Genomic DNA, 21,964 nt, shown 5'->3' on the forward strand with positions numbered 1-21,964 from the left:
GCAATCCCCCGAAATCCCCCGCAATCCCCCGCAATCCCTTGCAATCCCTTGCAATCCCCCGCAATCCCCCGCAATCCCCCGCAATCCCCCGCAATCCCCCGCGATCCCCCGCAATCCCCGGCAATCCGCCGCAATCCCCCGCGATCCCCCGCAATCCCCCGCAATCCCTTGCAATCCCCCGCAATCCCTTGCATTCCCCCGCAATCCCCCGCAATCCCCCGCAATCCCTCGCATTCCCCCGCAATCCCCCGCAATCCCCCGCAATCCCCCGCGATCCCCCGCAATCCCCCGCAATCCCTTGCAATCCCCCGCAATCCCCCGCAATCCCCCGCAATCCCCCGCAATTCCCCGCAATCCCTTGCAATCCCCCGCAATCCCCCGCAATCCCCCGCAATCCCCAACAATCCCCAACAATCCCCAACAATCCCCCACAATCCCCCACAATCCCCAACAATCCCCAACAATCCCCAACAATCCCCAACAATCCCCAACAATCCCCAACAATCCCCAACAATCCCCAACAATCCCCAACAATCCCCAACAATCCCCAACAATCCCCCACAATCCCCAACGATCCCCAGCAATCCCCCGCAATCCCCCGCAATCCACCGCAATCCCCCGCAATCCCCCGCGATCCCCCGCAATCCCCAACAATCCCCAACAATCCCCAACAATCCCCAACAATCCCCAACAATCCCCAACAATCCCCAACAATCCCCAACAATCCCCAACAATCCCCAACAATCCCCAACAATCCCCAACAATCCCCAACAATCCCCAACAATCCCCCACAATCCCCAACAATCCCCGACAATACCCGACAATCCCCAACAATCCCCAACAATCCCCAACGATCCCCGACAATCCCCGACAATCCCCGACTATCCCCGACAATCCCCAACAATCCCCAACAATCCCCAACAATCCCCAACAATCCCCAACAATCCCCAACAATCCCCAACAATCCCCCACAATCCCCAACGATCCCCAGCAATCCCCCGCAATCCCCCGCAATCCACCGCAATCCCCCGCAATCCCCCGCGATCCCCCGCAATCCCCAACAATCCCCAACAATCCCCAACAATCCCCAACAATCCCCAACAATCCCCAACAATCCCCAACAATCCCCCACAATCCCCAACGATCCCCAGCAATCCCCCGCAATCCCCCGCAATCCACCGCAATCCCCCGCAATCCCCCGCGATCCCCCGCAATCCCCAACAATCCCCAACAATCCCCAACAATCCCCAACAATCCCCAACAATCCCCAACAATCCCCAACAATCCCCAACAATCCCCAACATTCCCCAACAATCCCCAACAATCCCCAACAATCCCCAACAATCCCCAACAATCCCCAACAATCCCCAACAATCCCCAACAGTCCCCAACAATCCCCAACATTCCCCAACAATCCCCAACAATCCCCAACAATCCCCAACAATCCCCAACAATCCCCAACAATCCCCAACAATCCCCAACAATCCCCAACAATCCCCAACAATCCCCAACAATCCCCAACAATCCCCCACAATCCCCAACGATCCCCAGCAATCCCCCGCAATCCCCCGCAATCCACCGCAATCCCCCGCGATCCCCCGCGATCCCCCGCAATCCCCAACAATCCCCAACAATCCCCAACAATCCCCAACAATCCCCAACAATCCCCAACAATCCCCAACAATCCCCAACAATCCCCAACAATCCCCAACAATCCCCAACAATCCCCAACAATCCCCAACAATCCCCAACAATCCCCAACAATCCCCCACAATCCCCAACAATCCCCAACAATCCCCGACAATCCCCAACAATCCCCAACAATCCCCCACGATCCCCGACAATCCCCGACAATCCCCGACTATCCCCGACAATCCCCAACAATCCCCAACAATCCCCAACAATCCCCAACAATCCCCAACAATCCCCAACAATCCCCCACAATCCCCAACGATCCCCAGCAATCCCCCGCAATCCCCCGCAATCCACCGCAATCCCCCGCAATCCCCCGCGATCCCCCGCAATCCCCAACAATCCCCAACAATCCCCAACAATCCCCAACATTCCCCAACAATCCCCAACAATCCCCAACAATCCCCAACAATCCCCAACAATCCCCAACAATCCCCAACAATCCCCAACAATCCCCAACAATCCCCAACAATCCCCAACAATCCCCAACAATCCCCAACAATCCCCAACAATCCCCAACATTCCCCAACAATCCCCAACAATCCCCAACAATCCCCAACAATCCCCAACAATCCCCAACAATCCCCAACAATCCCCAACAATCCCCAACAATCCCCAACAATCCCCAACAATCCCCAACAATCCCCAACAATCCCCAACAATCCCCAACAATCCCCCACAATCCCCAACGATCCCCAGCAATCCCCCGCAATTCCCCGCAATCCACCGCAATCCCCCGCAATCCCCCGCGATCCCCCGCAATCCCCAACAATCCCCAACAATCCCCAACAATCCCCAACAATCCCCAACAATCCCCAACAATCCCCAACAATCCCCAACAATCCCCAACATTCCCCAACAATCCCCAACAATCCCCAACAATCCCCAACAATCCCCAACAATCCCCAACAATCCCCAACAATCCCCAACAATCCCCAACAATCCCCAACAATCCCCAACAATCCCCAACAATCCCCAACAATCCCCAACAATCCCCAACAATCCCCCACAATCCCCAACAATCCCCAACAATCCCCGACAATCCCCAACAATCCCCGAAAATCCCCGACGATCCCCGACAATCCCCGACAATCCCCGACGATCCCCGACAATCCCCGACAATCCCCGACAATCCCCAACAATCTCCGACAATCCCCAACAATCCCCAACAATCCCCAACAATGCCCAACAATCCCCAACAATCCCCAACAATCCCCGACAATCCCCAACAATCCCCAACGATCCCCAACAATCCCCAACAATCCCCAACAATCCCCGACAATCCCTGACAATTCCCAACGATCCCAAACAATCCCCAACAATCCCCATCAATCCCCAACGATCCCCAACGATCCCCGACAATCCCCGACGATCCCCGACGATCCCCGACAATCCCCGACAATCCCCGACGATCCCCGACAATCCCCGACAATCCCCGACGATCCCCGACAATCCCCGACAATCCCCGACAATCCCCAACAATCTCCGACAATCCCCAACAATCCCCAACAATCCCCAACAATGCCCAACAATCCCCAACAATCCCCAACAATCCCCGACAATCCCCAACAATCCCCAACAATCCCCAACAATCCCCAACAATCCCCAACTATCCCCAACGATCCCCGACAATCCCCGACGATCTCCGACGATCCCCGACAATCCCCGACAATCCCTGACGATCCCCGACAATCCCCGACAATCCCCGACAATCCCCAACAAACCCCGACAATCCCCGACAATCCCCAACAATCCCCGACAATCCCCAACAATCCCCAACAATCCCCAACAATCCCCAACGATCCCCAACAATCCCCGACATTCCCCAACGATCCCCAACGATCCCCGACGATCCCCGACGATCCCCGACGATCCCCAACAATCCCCAACAATCCCCAACAATCCCCAACGATCCCCGACAATCCCCGACAATCCCCGACAATCCCCAACAAACCCCGACAATCCCCGACAATCCCCAACAATCTCCAACGATCCCCAACAATCCCCGACAAACCCCGACAATCCCCGACAATCCCCAACAATCCCCAACAATCCCCAACAATCCCCAACAATCCCCAACAATCCCCGACAATCCCCAACGATCCCAAACAATCCCCAACAATTCCCAACAATCCCGTACAATCCCCAACAATCCCCAACGATCCCCGACAATCCCCGACGATCCCCGACGATCCCCGACAATCCCCAACGATCCCCGACGATCCCCGACGATCCCCGACGATCCCCAACAACAATCCCCAACAACAATCCCCAACAACAATCCCCAACAACAATCCCCAACAATCCCCAACAATCCCCAACAATCCCCCACAATCCCCAACAATCCCCAACAATCCCCAACAATCTCCCACAATCCCCAACAATCCCCAACAATCCCCAACAATCCCCAACAATCCCCCACAATCCCCAACGATCCCCAGCAATCCCCCGCAATCCCCCGCAATCCACCGCAATCCCCCGCAATCCCCCGCGATCCCCCGCAATCCCCAACAATCCCCAACAATCCCCAACAATCCCCAACAATCCCCAACAATCCCCAACAATCCCCAACAATCCCCAACAATCCCCAACAATCCCCAACAATCCCCAACAATCCCCAACAATCCCCAACAATCCCCAACAATCCCCAACAATCCCCAACAATCCCCAACAATCCCCAACAATCCCCAACAATCCCCAACAATCCCCAACAATCCCCAACAATCCCCCACAATCCCCAACGATCCCCAGCAATCCCCCGCAATCCCCCGCAATCCACCGCAATCCCCCGCAATCCCCCGCGATCCCCCGCAATCCCCAACAATCCCCAACAATCCCCAACAATCCCCAACAATCCCCAACAATCCCCAACAATCCCCGACGATCCCCGACAATCCCCGACAATCCCCGACGATCCCCGACAATCCCCGACAATCCCCGACAATCCCCAACAATCTCCGACAATCCCCAACAATCCCCAACAATCCCCAACAATCCCCAACAATCCCCAACAATCCCCAACAATCCCCGACAATCCCCAACAATCCCCAACAATCCCCAACAATCCCCAACAATCCCCAACAATCCCCGACAATCCCTGACAATTCCCAACGATCCCAAACAATCCCCAACAATCCCCATCAATCCCCAACGATCCCCAACGATCCCCGACAATCCCCGACGATCCCCGACGATCCCCGACAATCCCCGACAATCCCCGACGATCCCCGACAATCCCCGACAATCCCCGACAATCCCCAACAATCCCCGACAATCCCCGACGATCCCCGACGATCCCCGACAATCCCCGACAATCCCCGACGATCCCCGACAATCCCCGACAATCCCCGACAATCCCCAACAATCTCCGACAATCCCCAACAATCCCCAACAATCCCCAACAATCCCCGACAATCCCCAACAATCCCCAACAATCCCCGACAATCTCCGACAATATCCATCAATCCCCAACAATCCCCAACAATCCCCGACAATCCCCAACTATCCCCAACGATCCCCGACAATCCCCGACGATCTCCGACGATCCCCGACAATCCCCGACAATCCCTGACGATCCCCGACAATCCCCGACAATCCCCGACAATCCCCAACAAACCCCGACAATCCCCGACAATCCCCAACAATCCCCGACAATCCCCAACAATCCCCAACAATCCCCAACGATCCCCAACAATCCCCGACATTCCCCAACGATCCCCAACGATCCCCGACGATCCCCGACGATCCCCGACGATCCCCAACAATCCCCAACAATCCCCAACAATCCCCAACGATCCCCGACAATCCCCGACAATCCCCGACAATCCCCAACAAACCCCGACAATCCCCGACAATCCCCAACAATCTCCAACGATCCCCAACAATCCCCGACAAACCCCGACGATCCCCGACAATCCCCAACAATCCCCAACAATCCCCAACAATCCCCAACAATCCCCAACAATCCCCGACAATCCCCGACAATCCCCGACAATCCCCAACAAACCCCGACAATCCCCGACAATCCCCAACAATCCCCGACGATCCCCAACAATCCCCAACAATCCCCAACAATCCCCAACGATCCCCGACAATCCCCGACAATCCCCGACAATCCCCAACAAACCCCGACAATCCCCGACAATCCCCAACAATCTCCAACGATCCCCAACAATCCCCGACAAACCCCGACGATCCCCGACAATCCCCAACAATCCCCAACAATCCCCAACAATCCCCAACAATCCCCAACAATCCCCAACAATCCCCAACAATCCCCCACAATCCCCAACGATCCCCAGCAATCCCCCGCAATCCCCCGCAATCCACCGCAATCCCCCGCAATCCCCCGCGATCCCCCGCAATCCCCAACAATCCCCAACAATCCCCAACAATCCCCAACAATCCCCAACAATCCCCAACAATCCCCAACAATCCCCCACAATCCCCAACGATCCCCAGCAATCCCCCGCAATCCCCCGCAATCCACCGCAATCCCCCGCAATCCCCCGCGATCCCCCGCAATCCCCAACAATCCCCAACAATCCCCAACAATCCCCAACAATCCCCAACAATCCCCAACAATCCCCAACAATCCCCAACAATCCCCAACATTCCCCAACAATCCCCAACAATCCCCAACAATCCCCAACAATCCCCAACAATCCCCAACAATCCCCAACAATCCCCAACAGTCCCCAACAATCCCCAACATTCCCCAACAATCCCCAACAATCCCCAACAATCCCCAACAATCCCCAACAATCCCCAACAATCCCCAACAATCCCCAACAATCCCCAACAATCCCCAACAATCCCCAACAATCCCCAACAATCCCCCACAATCCCCAACGATCCCCAGCAATCCCCCGCAATCCCCCGCAATCCACCGCAATCCCCCGCGATCCCCCGCGATCCCCCGCAATCCCCAACAATCCCCAACAATCCCCAACAATCCCCAACAATCCCCAACAATCCCCAACAATCCCCAACAATCCCCAACAATCCCCAACAATCCCCAACAATCCCCAACAATCCCCAACAATCCCCAACAATCCCCAACAATCCCCAACAATCCCCCACAATCCCCAACAATCCCCAACAATCCCCGACAATCCCCAACAATCCCCAACAATCCCCCACGATCCCCGACAATCCCCGACAATCCCCGACTATCCCCGACAATCCCCAACAATCCCCAACAATCCCCAACAATCCCCAACAATCCCCAACAATCCCCAACAATCCCCCACAATCCCCAACGATCCCCAGCAATCCCCCGCAATCCCCCGCAATCCACCGCAATCCCCCGCAATCCCCCGCGATCCCCCGCAATCCCCAACAATCCCCAACAATCCCCAACAATCCCCAACATTCCCCAACAATCCCCAACAATCCCCAACAATCCCCAACAATCCCCAACAATCCCCAACAATCCCCAACAATCCCCAACAATCCCCAACAATCCCCAACAATCCCCAACAATCCCCAACAATCCCCAACAATCCCCAACAATCCCCAACATTCCCCAACAATCCCCAACAATCCCCAACAATCCCCAACAATCCCCAACAATCCCCAACAATCCCCAACAATCCCCAACAATCCCCAACAATCCCCAACAATCCCCAACAATCCCCAACAATCCCCAACAATCCCCAACAATCCCCAACAATCCCCCACAATCCCCAACGATCCCCAGCAATCCCCCGCAATTCCCCGCAATCCACCGCAATCCCCCGCAATCCCCCGCGATCCCCCGCAATCCCCAACAATCCCCAACAATCCCCAACAATCCCCAACAATCCCCAACAATCCCCAACAATCCCCAACAATCCCCAACAATCCCCAACATTCCCCAACAATCCCCAACAATCCCCAACAATCCCCAACAATCCCCAACAATCCCCAACAATCCCCAACAATCCCCAACAATCCCCAACAATCCCCAACAATCCCCAACAATCCCCAACAATCCCCAACAATCCCCAACAATCCCCAACAATCCCCCACAATCCCCAACAATCCCCAACAATCCCCGACAATCCCCAACAATCCCCGAAAATCCCCGACGATCCCCGACAATCCCCGACAATCCCCGACGATCCCCGACAATCCCCGACAATCCCCGACAATCCCCAACAATCTCCGACAATCCCCAACAATCCCCAACAATCCCCAACAATGCCCAACAATCCCCAACAATCCCCAACAATCCCCGACAATCCCCAACAATCCCCAACGATCCCCAACAATCCCCAACAATCCCCAACAATCCCCGACAATCCCTGACAATTCCCAACGATCCCAAACAATCCCCAACAATCCCCATCAATCCCCAACGATCCCCAACGATCCCCGACAATCCCCGACGATCCCCGACGATCCCCGACAATCCCCGACAATCCCCGACGATCCCCGACAATCCCCGACAATCCCCGACGATCCCCGACAATCCCCGACAATCCCCGACAATCCCCAACAATCTCCGACAATCCCCAACAATCCCCAACAATCCCCAACAATGCCCAACAATCCCCAACAATCCCCAACAATCCCCGACAATCCCCAACAATCCCCAACAATCCCCAACAATCCCCAACAATCCCCAACTATCCCCAACGATCCCCGACAATCCCCGACGATCTCCGACGATCCCCGACAATCCCCGACAATCCCTGACGATCCCCGACAATCCCCGACAATCCCCGACAATCCCCAACAAACCCCGACAATCCCCGACAATCCCCAACAATCCCCGACAATCCCCAACAATCCCCAACAATCCCCAACAATCCCCAACGATCCCCAACAATCCCCGACATTCCCCAACGATCCCCAACGATCCCCGACGATCCCCGACGATCCCCGACGATCCCCAACAATCCCCAACAATCCCCAACAATCCCCAACGATCCCCGACAATCCCCGACAATCCCCGACAATCCCCAACAAACCCCGACAATCCCCGACAATCCCCAACAATCTCCAACGATCCCCAACAATCCCCGACAAACCCCGACAATCCCCGACAATCCCCAACAATCCCCAACAATCCCCAACAATCCCCAACAATCCCCAACAATCCCCGACAATCCCCAACGATCCCAAACAATCCCCAACAATTCCCAACAATCCCGTACAATCCCCAACAATCCCCAACGATCCCCGACAATCCCCGACGATCCCCGACGATCCCCGACAATCCCCAACGATCCCCGACGATCCCCGACGATCCCCGACGATCCCCAACAACAATCCCCAACAACAATCCCCAACAACAATCCCCAACAACAATCCCCAACAATCCCCAACAATCCCCAACAATCCCCCACAATCCCCAACAATCCCCAACAATCCCCAACAATCTCCCACAATCCCCAACAATCCCCAACAATCCCCAACAATCCCCAACAATCCCCCACAATCCCCAACGATCCCCAGCAATCCCCCGCAATCCCCCGCAATCCACCGCAATCCCCCGCAATCCCCCGCGATCCCCCGCAATCCCCAACAATCCCCAACAATCCCCAACAATCCCCAACAATCCCCAACAATCCCCAACAATCCCCAACAATCCCCAACAATCCCCAACAATCCCCAACAATCCCCAACAATCCCCAACAATCCCCAACAATCCCCAACAATCCCCAACAATCCCCAACAATCCCCAACAATCCCCAACAATCCCCAACAATCCCCAACAATCCCCAACAATCCCCAACAATCCCCCACAATCCCCAACGATCCCCAGCAATCCCCCGCAATCCCCCGCAATCCACCGCAATCCCCCGCAATCCCCCGCGATCCCCCGCAATCCCCAACAATCCCCAACAATCCCCAACAATCCCCAACAATCCCCAACAATCCCCAACAATCCCCGACGATCCCCGACAATCCCCGACAATCCCCGACGATCCCCGACAATCCCCGACAATCCCCGACAATCCCCAACAATCTCCGACAATCCCCAACAATCCCCAACAATCCCCAACAATCCCCAACAATCCCCAACAATCCCCAACAATCCCCGACAATCCCCAACAATCCCCAACAATCCCCAACAATCCCCAACAATCCCCAACAATCCCCGACAATCCCTGACAATTCCCAACGATCCCAAACAATCCCCAACAATCCCCATCAATCCCCAACGATCCCCAACGATCCCCGACAATCCCCGACGATCCCCGACGATCCCCGACAATCCCCGACAATCCCCGACGATCCCCGACAATCCCCGACAATCCCCGACAATCCCCAACAATCCCCGACAATCCCCGACGATCCCCGACGATCCCCGACAATCCCCGACAATCCCCGACGATCCCCGACAATCCCCGACAATCCCCGACAATCCCCAACAATCTCCGACAATCCCCAACAATCCCCAACAATCCCCAACAATCCCCGACAATCCCCAACAATCCCCAACAATCCCCGACAATCTCCGACAATATCCATCAATCCCCAACAATCCCCAACAATCCCCGACAATCCCCAACTATCCCCAACGATCCCCGACAATCCCCGACGATCTCCGACGATCCCCGACAATCCCCGACAATCCCTGACGATCCCCGACAATCCCCGACAATCCCCGACAATCCCCAACAAACCCCGACAATCCCCGACAATCCCCAACAATCCCCGACAATCCCCAACAATCCCCAACAATCCCCAACGATCCCCAACAATCCCCGACATTCCCCAACGATCCCCAACGATCCCCGACGATCCCCGACGATCCCCGACGATCCCCAACAATCCCCAACAATCCCCAACAATCCCCAACGATCCCCGACAATCCCCGACAATCCCCGACAATCCCCAACAAACCCCGACAATCCCCGACAATCCCCAACAATCTCCAACGATCCCCAACAATCCCCGACAAACCCCGACGATCCCCGACAATCCCCAACAATCCCCAACAATCCCCAACAATCCCCAACAATCCCCAACAATCCCCGACAATCCCCAACGATCCCAAACAATCCCCAACAATCCCCAACAATCCCGTACAATCCCCAACAATCCCCAACGATCCCCGACAATCCCCGACGATCCCCGACGATCCCCGACAATCCCCAACGATCCCCGACGATCCCCGACGATCCCCGACGATCCCCAACAACAATCCCCAACAACAATCCCCAACAACAATCCCCAACAACAATCCCCAACAATCCCCAACAATCCCCAACAATCCCCCACAATCCCCAACAATCCCCAACAATCCCCGACAATCCCCAACAATCCCCAACAATCCCCAACGATCCCCGACAATCCCCAACAATCCCCAACAATCCCCAACAATCCCCAACAATCCCCAACAATCCCCAACAATCCCCCACAATCCCCAACAATCCCCAACAATCCCCAACAATCCCCAACAATCCCCAACAATCCCCAACAATCCCCCACAATCCCCAACGATCCCCAGCAATCCCCCGCAATCCCCCGCAATCCACCGCAATCCCCCGCGATCCCCCGCGATCCCCCGCAATCCCCAACAATCCCCAACAATCCCCAACAATCCCCAACAATCCCCAACAATCCCCAACAATCCCCAACAATCCCCAACAATCCCCAACAATCCCCAACAATCCCCAACAATCCCCAACAATCCCCAACAATCCCCAACGATCCCCAACAATCCCCAACAATCCCCAACAATCCCCAACAATCCCCAACAATCCCCAACAATCCCCAACAATCCCCCACAATCCCCAGCAATCCCCAACAATCCCCAACAATCCCCAACAATCCCCAACAATCCCCAACAATCCCCAACAATCCCCAACAATCCCCCACAATCCCCAACAATCCCCAACAATCCCCGACAATCCCCAACAATCCCCAACAATCCCCAACGATCCCCGACAATCCCCGACAATCCCCGACTATCCCCGACAATCCCCAACAATCCCCAACAATCCCCAACAATCCCCAACAATCCCCAACAATCCCCAACAATCCCCAACAATCCCCAACAATCCCCCACAATCCCCAACGATCCCCAGCAATCCCCCGCAATCCCCCGCAATCCACCGCAATCCCCCGCAATCCCCCGCGATCCCCCGCAATCCCCAACAATCCCCAACAATCCCCAACAATCCCCAACAATTCCCAACAATCCCCAACAATCCCCAACAATCCCCAACAATCCCCAACATTCCCCAACAATCCCCAACAATCCCCAACAATCCCCAACAATCCCCAACAATCCCCAACAATCCCCAACAATCCCCAACAATCATCAACAATCCCCAACAATCCCCAACAATCCCCGACAATCCCCAACAATCCCCAACAATTCCCAACGATCCCCGACAATCCCCGACAATCCCCGACTATCCCCGACAATCCCCAACAATCCCCAACAATCCCCAACAATCCCCAACAATCCCCAACAATCCCCAACAATCCCCAACAATCCCCAACAATCCCCCACAATCCCCAACGATCCCCAGCAATCCCCCGCAATCCCCCGCAATCCACCGCAATCCCCCGCAATCCCCCGCGATCCCCCGCAATCCCCAACAATCCCCAACAATCCCCAACAATCCCCAACAATCCCCAACAATCCCCAACAATCCCCAACAATCCCCAACAATCCCCAACAATCCCCAACAATCCCCAACAATCCCCCACAATCCCCAACGATCCCCAGCAATCCCCCGCAATCCCCCGCAATCCACCGCAATCCCCCGCAATCCCCCGCGATCCCCCGCAATCCCCAACAATCCCCAACAATCCCCAACAATCCCCAACAATCCCCAACAATCCCCAACAATCCCCAACAATCCCCAACAATCCCCAACAATCCCCAACAATCCCCAACAATCCCCAACAATCCCCAACAATCCCCAACAATCCCCAACAATCCCCCACAATCCCCAACAATCCCCAACAATCCCCGACAATCCCCAACAAATCCCAACAATCCCCAACGATCCCCGACAATCCCCGACAATCCCCGACTATCCCCGACAATCCCCAACAATCCCCAACAATCCCCAACAATCCCCAACAATCCCCAACAATCCCCAACAATCCCCAACAATCCCCCACAATCCCCAACGATCCCCAGCAATCCCCCGCAATCCCCCGCAATCCACCGCAATCCCCCGCAATCCCCCGCGATCCCCCGCAATCCCCAACAATCCCCAACAATCCCCAACAATCCCCAACAATCCCCAACAATCCCCAACAATCCCCAACAATCCCCAACAATCCCCAACATTCCCCAACAATCCCCAACAATCCCCAACAATCCCCAACAATCCCCAACAATCCCCAACAATCCCCAACAATCCCCAACAATCCCCAACAATCCCCAACAATCCCCAACAATCCCCAACAATCCCCAACAATCCCCAACAATCCCCAACAATCCCCAACAATCCCCAACAATCCCCAACAATCCCCAACAATCCCCAACAATCCCCCACGATCCCCAACGATCCCCAGCAATCCCCCGCAATCCCCCGCAATCCACCGCAATCCCCCGCAATCCCCCGCGATCCCCCGCAATCCCCAACAATCCCCAACAATCCCCAACAATCCCCAACAATCCCCAACAATCCCCAACAATCCCCAACAATCCCCAACAATCCCCAACAATCCCCAACAATCCCCAACAATCCCCAACAATCCCCAACAATCCCCAACAATCCCCAACAATCCCCAACAATCCCCAACAATCCCCAACAATCCCCCACAATCCCCAACAATCCCCAACAATCCCCGACAATCCCCAACAATCCCCAACAATCCCCGACGATCCCCGACAATCCCCGACAATCCCCGACGATCCCCGACAATCCCCGACAATCCCCGACAATCCCCAACAATCTCCGACAATCCCCAACAATCCCCAACAATCCCCAACAATCCCCAACAATCCCCAACAATCCCCAACAATCCCCGACAATCCCCAACAATCCCCAACAATCCCCAACAATCCCCAACAATCCCCAACAATCCCCGACAATCCCTGACAATTCCCAACGATCCCAAACAATCCCCAACAATCCCCATCAATCCCCAACGATCCCCAACAATCCCCAACAATCCCCAACAATCCCCAACAATCCCCCACGATCCCCAACGATCCCCAGCAATCCCCCGCAATTCCCCGCAATCCACCGCAATCCCCCGCAATCCCCCGCGATCCCCCGCAATCCCCAACAATCCCCAACAATCCCCAACAATCCCCAACAATCCCCAACAATCCCCAACAATCCCCAACAATCCCCAACAATCCCCAACATTCCCCAACAATCCCCAACAATCCCCAACAATCCCCAACAATCCCCAACAATCCCCAACAATCCCCAACAATCCCCAACAATCCCCAACAATCCCCAACAATCCCCAACAATCCCCAACAATCCCCAACAATCCCCAACAATCCCCAACAATCCCCCACAATCCCCAACAATCCCCAACAATCCCCGACAATCCCCAACAATCCCCGAAAATCCCCGACGATCCCCGACAATCCCCGACAATCCCCGACGATCCCCGACAATCCCCGACAATCCCCGACAATCCCCAACAATCTCCGACAATCCCCAACAATCCCCAACAATCCCCAACAATGCCCAACAATCCCCAACAATCCCCAACAATCCCCGACAATCCCCAACAATCCCCAACAATCCCCAACAATCCCCAACAATCCCCAACAATCCCCGACAATCCCTGACAATTCCCAACGATCCCAAACAATCCCCAACAATCCCCATCAATCCCCAACGATCCCCAACGATCCCCGACAATCCCCGACGATCCCCGACGATCCCCGACAATCCCCGACAATCCCCGACGATCCCCGACAATCCCCGACAATCCCCGACAATCCCCGACGATCCCCGACGATCCCCGACAATCCCCGACAATCCCCGACGATCCCCGACAATCCCCGACAATCCCCGACAATCCCCAACAATCTCCGACAATCCCCAACAATCCCCAACAATCCCCAACAATCCCCGACAATCCCCAACAATCCCCAACAATCCCCGACAATCTCCGACAATATCCATCAATCCCCAACAATCCCCAACAATCCCCGACAATCCCCAACTATCCCCAACGATCCCCGACAATCCCCGACGATCTCCGACGATCCCCGACAATCCCCGACAATCCCTGACGATCCCCGACAATCCCCGACAATCCCCGACAATCCCCAACAAACCCCGACAATCCCCGACAATCCCCAACAATCCCCGACAATCCCCAACAATCCCCAACAATCCCCAACAATCCCCAACGATCCCCAACAATCCCCGACATTCCCCAACGATCCCCAACGATCCCCGACGATCCCCGACGATCCCCGACGATCCCCAACAATCCCCAACAATCCCCAACAATCCCCAACGATCCCCGACAATCCCCGACAATCCCCGACAATCCCCAACAAACCCCGACAATCCCCGACAATCCCCAACAATCTCCAACGATCCCCAACAATCCCCGACAAACCCCGACAATCCCCGACAATCCCCAACAATCCCCAACAATCCCCAACAATCCCCAACAATCCCCAACAATCCCCGACAATCCCCAACGATCCCAAACAATCCCCAACAATCCCCAACAATCCCGTACAATCCCCAACAATCCCCAACGATCCCCGACAATCCCCGACGATCCCCGACGATCCCCGACAATCCCCAACGATCCCCGACGATCCCCGACGATCCCCGACGATCCCCAACAACAATCCCCAACAACAATCCCCAACAACAATCCCCAACAACAATCCCCAACAATCCCCAACAATCCCCAACAATCCCCCACAATCCCCAACAATCCCCAACAATCCCCAACAATCTCCCACAATCCCCAACAATCCCCAACAATCCCCAACAATCCCCAACAATCCCCCACAATCCCCAACGATCCCCAGCAATCCCCCGCAATCCCCCGCAATCCACCGCAATCCCCCGCAATCCCCCGCGATCCCCCGCAATCCCCAACAATCCCCATCAATCCCCAACAATCCCCAACAATCCCCAACAATCCCCAACAATCCCCAACAATCCCCAACAATCCCCAACAATCCCCAACAATCCCCAACAATCCCCAACAATCCCCAACAATCCCCAACAATCCCCAACAATCCCCAACAATCCCCAACAATCCCCAACAATCCCCAACAATCCCCAACAATCCCCAACAATCCCCAACAATCCCCAACAATCCCCAACAATCCCCAACAATCCCCAACAATCCCCAACAATCCCCAACAATCCCCCACAATCCCCAACAATCCCCAACAATCCCCAACAATCCCCAACAATCCCCAACAATCCCCAACAATCCCCAACAATCCCCAACAATCCCCCACAATCCCCAACGATCCCCAGCAATCCCCCGCAATCCCCCGCAATCCGCCGCAATCCCCCGCAATCCCCCGCGATCCCCCGCAATCCCCAACAATCCCCAACAATCCCCAACAATCCCCAACAATCCCCAACAATCCCCAACAATCCCCAACAATCCCCAACAATCCCCAACATTCCCCAACAATCCCCAACAATCCCCAACAATCCCCAACAATCCCCAACAATCCCCAACAATCCCCAACAATCCCCAACAATCCCCAACAATCCCCAACAATCCCCAACAATCCCCAACAATCCCCAACAATCCCCAACAATCCCCAACATTCCCCAACAATCCCCAACAATCCCCAACAATCCCCAACAATCCCCAACAATCCCCAACAATCCCCAACAATCCCCAACAATCCCCAACAATCCCCAACAATCCCCAACAATCCCCAACAATCCCCAACAATCCCCAACAATCCCCAACAATCCCCCACAATCCCCAACGATCCCCAGCAATCCCCCGCAATTCCCCGCAATCCACCGCAATCCCCCGCAATCCCCCGCGATCCCCCGCAATCCCCAACAATCCCCAACAATCCCCAACAATCCCCAACAATCCCCAACAATCCCCAACAATCCCCAACATTCCCCAACAATCCCCAACAATCCCCAACAATCCCCAACAATCCCCAACAATCCCCAACAATCCCCAACAATCCCCAACAATCCCCAACAATCCCCAACAATCCCCAACAATCCCCAACAATCCCCAACAATCCCCAACAATCCCCAACAATCCCCCACAATCCCCAACAATCCCCGACAATCCCCGACAATCCCCAACAATCCCCGAAAATCCCCGACGATCCCCGACAATCCCCGACAATCCCCGACGATCCCCGACAATCCCCGACAATCCCCGACAATCCCCAACAATCTCCGACAATCCCCAACAATCCCCAACAATCCCCAACAATGCCCAACAATCCCCAACAATCCCCAACAATCCCCGACAATCCCCAACAATCCCCAACAATCCCCAACAATCCCCAACAATCCCCAACAATCCCCGACAATCCCTGACAATTCCCAACGATCCCAAACAATCCCCAACAATCCCCATCAATCCCCAACGATCCCCAACGATCCCCGACAATCCCCGACGATCCCCGACGATCCCCGACAATCCCCGACAATCCCCGACGATCCCCGACAATCCCCGACAATCCCCGACAATCCCCGACGATCCCCGACGATCCCCGACAATCCCCGACAATCCCCGACGATCCCCGACAATCCCCGACAATCCCCGACAATCCCCAACAATCTCCGACAATCCCCAACAATCCCCAACAATCCCCAACAATCCCCGACAATCCCCAACAATCCCCAACAATCCCCGACAATCTCCGACAATATCCATCAATCCCCAACAATCCCCAACAATCCCCGACAATCCCCAACTATCCCCAACGATCCCCGACAATCCCCGACGATCTCCGACGATCCCCGACAATCCCCGACAATCCCTGACGATCCCCGACAATCCCCGACAATCCCCGACAATCCCCAACAAACCCCGACAATCCCCGACAATCCCCAACAATCCCCAACAATCCCCGACGATCCCCGACAATCCCCGACAATCCCCGACGATCCCCGACAATCCCCGACAATCCCCGACAATCCCCAACAATCTCCGACAATCCCCAACAATCCCCAACAATCCCCAACAATCCCCAACAATCCCCAACAATCCCCAACAATCCCCGACAATCCCCAACAATCCCCAACAATCCCCAACAATCCCTAACAATCCCCAACAATCCCCGACAATCCCTGACAATTCCCAACGATCCCAAACAATCCCCAACAATCCCCATCAATCCCCAACGATCCCCAACGATCCCCGACAATCCCCGACGATCCCCGACGATCCCCGACAATCCCCGACAATCCCCGACGATCCCCGACAATCCCCGACAATCCCCGACAATCCCCAACAATCCCCGACAATCCCCGACGATCCCCGACGATCCCCGACAATCCCCGACAATCCCCGACGATCCCCGACAATCCCCGACAATCCCCGACAATCCCCAACAATCTCCGACAATCCCCAACAATCCCCAACAATCCCCAACAATCCCCGACAATCCCCAACAATCCCCAACAATCCCCGACAATCTCCGACAATATCCATCAATCCCCAACAATCCCCAACAATCCCCGACAATCCCCAACTATCCCCAACGATCCCCGACAATCCCCGACGATCTCCGACGATCCCCGACAATCCCCGACAATCCCTGACGATCCCCGACAATCCCCGACAATCCCCGACAATCCCCAACAAACCCCGACAATCCCCGACAATCCCCAACAATCCCCGACAATCCCCGACAATCCCCAACAATCCCCAACAATCCCCAACGATCCCCAACAATCCCCGACATTCCCCAACGATCCCCAACGATCCCCGACGATCCCCGACGATTCCCGACGATCCCCAACAATCCCCAACAACAATCCCCAACAACAATCCCCAACAACAATCCCCAACAACAATCCCCAACAACAATCGCCATTAACAATCCCCAACAACAATCCCCAACGACAATCCCCAACAACAATCCCCAACAACAAATCCCCAACAACAATCCCCAACAACAATCCCCAACAACAATCCCCAACAACAATCCCCAACAACAATCCCCAACAACAATTCCCAACAATCCCCAACAACAATCCCCAACAACAATCCCCAACAACAATCCCCAACAACAATCCCCAACAACAATCCCCAACAACAATCCCCAACAACAATCCCCAACAACAATCCCCAACAACAATCCCCAACAACAATCCTCAACAACAATCCCCAACAACAATCCCCAACAACAATCCCCAACAACAATCCCCAACAACAATCCCCAACAACAAATCCCCAACAACAATCCCCAACAACAATCCCCAACAACAATCCCCAACAACAATCCCCAACAATCCCCAACAATCCCCAACAATCCCCAACAATCCCCAACAATCCCCAACAATCCCCAACAATCCCCAACAATCCCCAACAATCCCCAACAATTCCCGACATTCCCGACATACCCGACATTCCCGAGATCCCCGAGATCCCCGAGATCCCCGAGGATCCCCGAGGATCCCCGAGATCCCCGAGATCCCCGAGATCCCCGAGATCCCCGAGGATCCCCGACATCCCCGAGATCCCCGATCCCCGATCCCGGATCCCCGATCCCCGATCCCCGATCCCCGATCCCCGATCCCCGATCCCCGATCCCCAATCCCCAATCCCCAATCCCCAATCCCCAATCCCCAAGCCCTAAGCCTTACCTAAGCCTGACCTAAGCCTGACCCAAGCCCGACCTAACACTTTTTAGTACATAACTAGTGTATTGAAGTTGTTCAGTATGGATGGAATACCAACTTACGAGTAATCTTCCCGCAAGAGATACGGATACGTCACTTCCGCTTCGCTCACAAGCAGGACGACAAGGAACTGGGAAAAAAACCTTGTGAAAAACCCTAGGAAAAAATCCCTGGAGAATAGAAAACCTCAGAATAAAACCCTAGCTGAGAAACCCTAGAATATGAAAAACTCTAGGATATCTAACCCTACAGGAGAAAACCCTGGGAAAAAAACCTGAGGGAAAAAAACCTGAGGGAAAAAACCCAACAAAAAAAAACCCTCGTGAAGAAAACCCCGAGGAAAAAACCCTAGATGAAAAACTCCAGGGGAAAAAAAACCGTAGGGAATCAAATCCAGGGAAAACCCAAGGAAAAAACTCTAGAAAAAAAAAAATCGGAATAGAAAAACCCTGGAAAAAACCCCTAGGGAAAGAAAACCCAACTTCCAGAACTGTAAAAATCTTCGCGTTTGTCATCTCTAAAGCTATTTCTTCGAAAGGCGGCAATTTGTAATGTTCTCCGAGCAGGCACGAGTTCAGGTACTGACGGTCTAAGCAAATTTGGAGCGAATTATCCGGTTTTTCCACAAGTACATCCGGATTCTCGAACTCTGTTGGCTCGTCTATTTGCCTGATAATTTTGTGACGTTCAATACCCTCAAGTTCAGATCGATAAGCCTCTAATACTTCAAAAGGTACCTTCGTGCAAGGTTCGATGTTCCCTATATATCCTGGTTTCATTTTGAAATCGTAAACGTACCTGACTTAGCCGATGCCTTCGAACAGATCTTTATTTTTCTGAATGAAACCTTTTGTTCCCTGAGCCTTATTTAAGCTTGTATTCGCTACTGGAGTTGACAGTTTCAACTTTACAATGCTCGGTCACCGCATTTTAGGTGTCGTTTTTTCGCAATCAACTACGTAGAATACAAGATTTTCTGTCTTACCTTCAACTTGGCACCTTGTTGAATCTTCGGTCACCACGTCCATCTTTTGACGGCTTCGACATACCTGCGCGAAGTGATTGTACCCATTGCACGCTTTGTATTGCTTATTGAAGGCTGGACATCTATTCGCTTGATGTCGATACCCGCATCGTTCACAGGACGATTGATTTCGCTGCTGCTGATCTGGCTGTCCGTTTTTCTGCTGCTGCGTATAGTTTTGTTGTCGTCTGGATGGCTGACCTTCGCTGCTACTCTGCTGTTGGTACTGCTGCTGTTGTGTCTGCTGCCCTCTGCCTCTGTTGCCACGCGGCTGATCGCGTCCTCTACTGGACGGTTGCTGCTTTTCTTTTTGTTTTGTTTGGACGACATCTATTTTCTCGGTCGTTTTTAATGTTTCAATTCACTGATTGGCTAGCTCGGCTGCTCCACACAACTGCGTACACCTCTCGAAACTCAGGTTTTCTTCTCGGAGGAGCCGATCCTTTAGCTGTGCGTTTCTTATGCCACTGATGATGCGATCTTTGATCAGGCTTTCTTTCAAGGCCCCAAACGAACAATCTGGACTCAATTATTTCAGGTCCGTCAAGAAATCCTCGAACGATTCATTCAGTTTTTGGTTTCGCTTGAAAAACACATATCGGCACACTCTTTCATTCTTCTTAGACACACACAAGTTCTTGAATGCTCCCACGACCTTGTCGTTGTTCTTCGCGTCCGCTACACTGAGCTCGAACGTGTCGTATTTTTCTTGTGCCTCTTCTCCGATGGCGTGAAGCAAGATGGCTATTTTCACTTCAGCGGCTTTGTTATTCGATTATGTGGCTAGCAGGTACATACCGAACTTTTTGAACCACTTCTTCCAGTTTTCTGAAATATTCCCACTAAATGAGAGAGGTTCCGGCGGCTTCAGGTTGAGCGAGTGCTGCGCCATGTTTTCCTCGTCACTTTCTCTTCCATCAAGTACTTCGTCGACTGAGCGATTCTCGTCGTTCGTCGATTCTTCAAGGGTACCGTGACGTCTATGGCGTCTTCGAAATCACTAGTAGTGTCGAGTCGAGACTGCACCATGTAATAAATGTACTCTTGTGGTGTTTGATGTACTTTATTTACGGTAAATACTTTATAAATGTGGAGGACGCTTTCGTCGTGCGTTAGGCCTGCAGTCATCTTTCTTTGAGTCTGCTTCCAGGCGTGACCGCTAGGTGGCGTATAAGCTCGATCGTGACAATACACTCTCATCACCCGACGCGACTTGACAATGAGAGCTAAGCGGTTCAAGTCGGATTTAAATATAGCCGAGTGGCGCACATACCTCATGTTTCAAGTACACCGTTATCAAATTGAACGTTGTTTTTCGAGTGAAATACTGCACTGCTTTGTTCTGATTTGGAGTGAGGTTATCGGTTTGTTGTCACTCGTGAGTTTTAAGGTATACATCGCATCACAGTTCACTAACGTGGTGGAAAAACCTGTAGCATTCATGCGAGTTGAACCATTTACACTTTTTACACTTTTCACACTTGGTCTAGATCGAGTG

This window comes from Neodiprion fabricii, chromosome 7 (genome assembly GCF_021155785.1).
Source record: "Neodiprion fabricii isolate iyNeoFabr1 chromosome 7, iyNeoFabr1.1, whole genome shotgun sequence".
Taxonomy (NCBI): Eukaryota; Metazoa; Arthropoda; class Insecta; order Hymenoptera; family Diprionidae; genus Neodiprion; species Neodiprion fabricii.